Raw genomic sequence first — 7,743 nt, forward strand, 5'->3', positions numbered from 1 at the left:
TGGGGACTGCGGGAATTGGTGGGATGATGAGTGAAAGGAAGAACATTGTGTCTGTGCTGGCTAGGGAAGCAGATTGAGGATGTGGATGCCTGATGAGGTAGAGGGAGAAAGTAGAGGGGCACACTATGAGTCCCATTGTTCCTATCCCCAGGGGAACCCAGACAGGTCAGAGAGCCTGAGTTCAGTCAGATACTGTGATTATTTGATCCCCTCTGAGACTACCTGAACTCTTCACAATGAGGCTGAAAAGTACACTGTGTGTACGTTGTTCTCTCTATATAAAGACTGAGGTTTAGAGAGTTATAGGAGCTTATCTTTGACCACTGAAGACATAATAGAAGTAATGTTGGCGTTATTCTTTCTGTAATGACAATTATGCCCTCAGTATATGTTTTTCAGAAATTGACTCTCCAGCACATGTTTCCTTAATATAAATGTACATCAAGAATTGAAAAGTGGGAAGTGCTAGGAAATTATTTCTGCCAAACACAAAAGAGCACAGGTGCAATCTGCTAACTGGTGGTACCTGTGTCATTTATAGTATTGTTACTAGCATACTTTGTACTTTTACTATTTTAATTTCAAATTTTATACCAGCTTGTTGTCTAAAATGCAAGCATTATCAAAGTATTGGGCATAAATTGTACGGATGACCCTTTCAACATTTGCCTGAAATTCAGAACTGCCAGTAGTTGTGGAAAGTCTACAGAACTGACCACAAAATGAGATTTTGTGCTATTACTACCATTTGGAAGTGAAAATAAGTGACTGAACCCCTGAAAGAACATGTGCACAGAGTACCTGGTGTTAGCTCTGAGAGAGATGCATTAGGCAGACAGGCTGACCCTCCCCTTGCATATGCTAGCGTGAGAGTCCTCCCAGAGCACTTTCAGGAAGAGACATGGGTAGGAACAGAGATAGAAGCCTGGGGAGATCTGGAAAAAGGCCCATTTTTCATTTAACTGTGCGCAAGTCATAAAACTGATTATGGTGTGGTCTATGGAAGCATTCAAATGATTAAGGATGAGAATTAAAATGTGTACACTCCCACCTTTCTTGCTTCTTCTCACAGCCCCCACTAGCCAGGAGTCACCTTTTTCAAAGGCCCTGCTGTGCCACGTCACGTGCTGTGCCTGCTTCTGCATGCCCCCAATAGAGCATCTGACAGTCACACATTATCCAAAAGCCAGTCACTAGACTAAGCACATGTTCTTTCTCAAGGAATTGTTCATAAAGCACCCATGGAGACAGGCCTGGTGGATCTGCTTAAGGAAAGAAAGCAGGATAGGAGTGGGTGTGTGCAGGGCCTTATACTCCTGGCCCTGTTGGCTCACTGTTGGGGTAGGGGAAGAAGAATCCAGGGAACAGCATGCAACCTTCAATGTCACTCTTTATTATAAAAATAAACTGTCATTTTGAATGGAGAAAATGCAGAACAACTGGCTTTTTGAGTCATTATGTTACCTGCTGTACAAGTTAATTCTGGCTTCTTGGTGAGCTCCCAACCTCAATCATGGTTACTGTTATGGATTTGTTATAGAGAAACTATGTAGATGAAGAGCAAGAGGATATCCCAGGTTTCCTTTCAGGGCATTTTTTGAAAGTTTTTGCTGGGATCATGCCCTGGATCTGGAGGGAAGGAGGTGGGGAGTCAGAAGAGCCAGATATCCTGAGTTCCATTCCCAGTTCATCCACTCCAGCCTCCCCTTTTCTGAAGACTCAGAAATATCCACTTCATTACCAGACCTCATTTGGAGAGTTGTGAAGAGCTAACCAACTCAGGTGTAGTGGCAACCATTGTCCTCAAGGCATTTGGGATGGGAGAACAGGTGATTCCCATCTCTACCACATGGCAGACACACTGATCACAAGATGCCAGCGCTTAACCTATGCTACTCTTTTGCTGGGGCACAATGTGCTGAATAAGCATCATTGTGCCGATGAAGAAAGACCTGAAAATCAAAATGACTGTCACTTACATTTATCCTTGCTATAATTCAAAGCAAAAAACCAGTGTTCAGAACAATTAAGGACTTTAATACATACAATAAAAGAAAATTCACAAGAAAATAACAAATGGAAATTAAAAATTAAAATTCTTCTAACAATTTTAAAATTGAGTTGCAAAACACAAACTGTAAAATTTAACATTTTTAAGTGTAAAATTCAGTGGTTTTGTGGTATATTCACAAGGTTCTACACCCATTCCACCTATCTAAATCTAAAATATTTTTAACACCTCAAAAAGAAACTCCTTAACTGTTGAAGAACATACTTCCCTCAGTCTCGGGTGACCATTACTCTTCTTTCAGTCTCTATGAATTTGCCTATTCTGGACATTTCATATAAATGCAATCATACAATATATGTTTTTTTTTTAGATTGACTTCTTTCACTGAGAATATTGTTTCAAGGTCCATCTGCATCACAGCATGTGTCAGGACTATATTATTTTTTATGACTGAATAATAACACACTGTGTGTGTGTACAACATTTATTTTATTCATTCATCAGCTAAGACATTTGTCATTCCATTTTTTGTCCATTATAAACAATGCTGCTATGAATACTCAAGTACAAGTTTTTGAGTTAACATATTTTCATTATGTGTGGTATATACTTAGGGGAGTAGGATTACTGAGGTATATAGTAACTTCATATTTAGCATATTGGGAAATGGACAAAATGATTTTATGGTAATTGCTCCATTTTAAATTCCTGCCAGTAATGCATGAAATCTTTGATTTCTCCACAGCCTCAGCAATACTTTTATCTTCCATTTTATTGATCAAGGCCATCTCTATGTGACGTTGTATCTCCTTATAATTTTTATTTGCATTTCCCTAAGGACTAATGACACTGAGCATGTTTTCATATGCTTGCTGGTCATTTGTGTATTTTTTGAGGTACGAGGGATTGAACCAGGGAGCACTGAGCTACATCTTTGACTGTATCATTAATTAATTAATTTATTATTTTGATACAATATCTAGCTAAATGTACCAGGCTGGTCTTGAACTTGTGATCCCCGTCTCAGCTTCCCAAGTAGCTGAGATTATAGGCATGCACCACTATACCTAGATGTATAGTCTCTTTGGAGAAATATCTATTTAAATAATTTCCCCATTTTCAAATTGAGTTGTCTTTTTTTGTTGGGTTACAAATGTCTGTCATATATTCTAGATAATAGTCTTGACCAGATAGGTTATTTGCAAACATTTTCTCCCCTTCTGTGGGTTTCATTTTTACTTTTTTGACACTGTCCTTTTTTGAAAACAACCTTTTAATTTTGATGAAGTTAAGTTTATGTATTTTTTTATTTTGGATATTTGTGCTATTGATGTATGTAAACTGTTGCTTAATATAAGTTCATGATAGTCTAAACTTGTATTTTCTTCTCAGGGGTCTATAATTTTAGCTATTACTTTTATTTCTTCATTTTATTTTATTTTTTCACAGTAACAAGTTTTATTACACAAACTCATTGAGATATGGCCTTCTGCTGCAAATTCCAACAAAAGTACAAAATTATATGGTTTTAAAACTTGGATTTCTGTCTCAAGTAGTTTCACTACAATCTTTGGTTACTAACAGCTGATTAAATGTAAAGCAGTAAAATACATTTTTTAAAACCAAGGCATCACTTAAGGTTTGCTTCCCAAAAATCAAATTCCTAGACCTAGATGTATATAAAAAGGTACAAAAAACAGAATTATCAAGAAGCTAGATGAATAGTCAGGTGAAAATCATGAAAAACACCCCAGGGAAAAGGGTTAGATTTATGCAACATGATGTAAAGAAATCATCACTAGGTTGTAAGCCAAAGAATGGATTCTGCTATCGAATGCTGTAACTGGTTATGTGCTCTTGGTCTCCTAACACTCTGTTTCTATTTCCACAAGAAATTAGAAAACTAGAAGGTTTATATCAGATAGGTTTTTTTTTTGAATTGGAATTGAATCCAGGGTCTTCACAGTGAAATAAATCTCCAGCTCTTTTTTATTTTTTTATTTTTTTGGATATAGGGTCTTTCTAGGTTCCCAAGGTTGGGCTGGAACTTGTGATGCCCCTGCCTCAGCCTCCCTGAGTGCTGAGATTACAGGTGTGCACCACCTCACCTGGTTTAGGCCAGGTAATTTCTAGGATTCACCTTCAGCCTCTTTTTCACTTCTAATTTTGATACAGGGTCATAATAAATTGCCCAGTCTGGGCTCAAACTTGCTGCTAAAGTGCTAGAATTTTAAATCTTCTGAGAAGCACTTATATCAGGACACCTTACCAGGAATGGTATAATAAGATGGAATATGAGTTTCTTGGCATGCATACATGATAAAATAGAATAAAAATGAAAATAATAGTGTTTTGAAAACTTTTTGTATTTACCATTCTCAAATTCTCATAGTTCATGGGGTCATAAATTGGTCTTTTCAATCAGTATACCCAGACAATTATTATGTGTCTGTTAGCAGCAATACTTGTTAAATTTGAGGGCAAAAACATTTCTAATTTTCTTTTTGTTGTTGGTTGGTTTTTTGAGACAGGGTATCGCCATGCAGTTCAGGCTGGCCTTGAGCTATGCAGGCTAGAACTATGCTGGCCTCGAAATAGCAGCGATGTCCAAGTGCAGTGATTATAGGTATATGCTATGATACTAGGTATAATTCTGTCTTTTATTTTATTTCATTTTTTTTGGTACTGGGGATCGAACTCGGTACTTTGTGCTTGTGAGACAGGAGGCAGAATCACTGAGCTAAATCCCTGGCCCTAATTCTGTCTTTTTGATATTGCCATTTCAGAATCTTATGTACTGAATTGTGTTCCCCTCAAATCCTTCTTTCCTTTCCTTTCCTTTTCTTTCTTTCTTTCTTTCTTTCTTTCTTTCTTTCTTTCTTTCTTTCTTTCTTTCTTTCTTTCTTTCTTTCTTTCAACAGGATTTCATTATGTAGCCCAGGCTGGTCTTGAACTTGTGCTGATGCTCCTACAGTGCAGGAATTACAGTCATGTGCCACCACACCCAGCTTTTCATTTACTGAAGTACCACAGAATATGGCCTTATTTGGTGACAGGATCTTTATCAAGTTAAAAGGAGGTTGACAAGATAGGGCCTAGCACAGTATGACTGACATCCCAATAAAAAGAGGAAATTTAGAGATAGACTTCGCATACAGGGAGAGTGCCATGTGAATGGGAAGACACCTGCAAGTTAAGGAGAAAAGTTTGGAGCAGATCCTTCCCTCACAGCCCTCAGAAAGTAACCAACTCTCCCAATACCTTGACTTTGAACTTGTGGCCTTTAGAAGTGAATCAATACATTTATGCTATTTAAAGCTACACAGGTTGTAAGAATTTGTTACAGCAGCCATACGAAACTAATATAGATGGTAAGATTACTTTATCATCACCAAAAGTAATTTAGACATTATCATGTCTGCAACTCCTCATCTCTCCAAATCTAACTTTATATTAATACTTCTGTAGGTTTTCTCAATCAATAAACAATTTGATGTCAGAAGTTTAGGCATGCTTCATAGTTCCATACTAAAGATGAACTATCACTGGGTTATGAATGAGTTATGGAATGATTACCTTTCTTATTGTCTAATCCTTTACCAGTCCTCCCCTACCTCCCTTCTTAAATTGTTCAACACATCGATGAGACTTAAAGAAGAATTAAAGAAAAACTGCCCCTAAAATTGCATCTTTTCTTCCTACTACACTGCTGGCTTCCTAGTATTGTATTAGCAAAAGAATCACAGGTGCAGAATTTTTTATTTCTTAGTAGGTAATTCCTTATTGGCAATCCAAAAGGAGGTCTGGTTTCTTTTTAGTAGGAATATGAATGGACTTTAAAAACTTAGCTTGTGTTACTATTAAAAAGTTAATAGCACCTACGGTTAAGAAAAAATATAATTAATTTCTTTAATACATCTGTTTCTTTGCAATTCATGAAACTGGAACACATGCAATAAATTGGATGATAGTCACTAAGAGTAATTAAAACTGTGAACTGCCATGCAGTTGAAAATACTATAACAAAGATATAATTATATACTGAAAAATGTAGCAATGCCAAGAAAAATGGACAATAAAAAGACTTATTACTTGTTAAGGGCAAATCTCATAAGTTGTGTTTAAAATCATCCATTTTAACATCTCCAGAAGAGTTGAATTTATTATTTTACATAATGTCTGTAAAAATAAAGAAAATAATCAAATGGTCTCATGGACTGGCAGGTGGCTTATTAATTCCCTTTCATTTCCAAATCCCATCAAGTAGTCACTACATTTATGAGGTAAGTCAGCTGAATGCTTAAAATCCAAATGAATTTTAAGACCTTCAATTTGTCTTGTTGAATATTTACAATACTGACATAAATAAATTGCTTCAGATAAATGTGAATTTAAATGCTCGCTGTATTCTAGCATACTTGAAAAGCCCTTCCCACAGTCACCACAAACATGAGGAAATATTTTACTATGTTCAACAGCAACATACCTGTTAATTTTTGTATGAAGTCTACCCCGAAAACTACATATTTGACATACAAAGAAGTTCTTACATCTGTCAAAATTAATTTTGCTTAAGAGGCTGTACTGTCCCTGTTGTCCACTGTGTTACTTATCACTTAATTCTATTAATTTACATGCCTGCTCATTTACCATGTGGCTGTGCAAGTCTTCTGGATCAACAGTTTCATGTTCACAGAATTGACACAGTACTGTTCATCACAGCTGTGCTCCTGGAAATGTAGGTAGAGCTCAATGCGCGAGAAGAATGGCACATCACACTGCTCGCACCAGTTGAGGTGATTACTAAAGTGAGTGTCTGCAGTGTGCTGCCTGAGGCTCTCAAAAATTACTGCCTTATACTCACAGTATTTACAAATGTAGTTTGGCGTGTTGAATCAAAAACATGTTGGTAGAGAAACTTTCCTTGCACACTAGGCACACACTTGAATCAGTACATTTATGATTTAGGATTATATGCTGCTTTTAATCAGAACAAAATATTTACTGTTGAATTCACAAAGTTCACATTTATAGAGGCTGCTGCTAGTAGCTCTCAGTAAAGGTCATTTCTGTGGGAAGTCACATTTAAAGCTTGGCTTTTGTCAAGATTTTACAATGTTTAATCGGTGGCTCTTCATCAGTTTGGTCTTGGAAGCTTTCTGAGGAATTGTTTTGTCTCTATATCATAATCCTCTGAAATTGCATGCACTTCCACAGCAATTGGAACATCTTCAGCAGTGTGGACTTCTATAGGACTCTCCTCATGAGTTTGCTGGTTGACAGATTCAGGTGAGTCACACTCTTCATCACAAATTTCAACATCAGAAGATTTTTCTGCCGAAAAGGCAGTGTGGTCTAGAATTCTAAATAGAGGACTGAGAACCATGGAATTTTGATTTCTGTTTCTGGCCTTGATTCCTTCTGTAAATTTAGATAGGCCATTTGATACTTCAGTATCTGAATCATCTTTATTGTAAAAACATTTTAGGTCTGGCTGTCTCATAGTACAGACATTGTAACCATGATCAGAAAAAATTCTGTTGAATCCATCTGCAATTCTGCTTATTCCAGAGGAATCTGAATAACAAGAAGGGTATAAAGTCTTCCTTCTTCTTTTTAGGATATTCATTTACCTTTTCAATTTGATCTAATTCTTAATATTGCAGTAAGGAAAAATGAATTACAAAGAAGCTTCCACACGTGGTAAAAAGTGCCACATTTTTACTGATGAG

General features: G+C 36.6%; 1 pseudogene; it reads right to left on the reverse strand.

Annotated features, from left to right (window-relative positions):
• Window positions 1-6,211: 6,211 nt before the first annotated feature.
• Window positions 6,212-7,514, reverse strand: LOC101696891 (zinc finger protein 639 pseudogene; annotated as a pseudogene).
• Window positions 7,515-7,743: the final 229 nt, after the last annotated feature.

The sequence above is a fragment of the Heterocephalus glaber genome, unplaced genomic scaffold, assembly GCF_053883595.1.
Source record: "Heterocephalus glaber isolate CG9 unplaced genomic scaffold, H.glaber_assembly_v1.0 deba00001613, whole genome shotgun sequence".
Classification (NCBI taxonomy): domain Eukaryota; kingdom Metazoa; phylum Chordata; class Mammalia; order Rodentia; family Bathyergidae; genus Heterocephalus; species Heterocephalus glaber.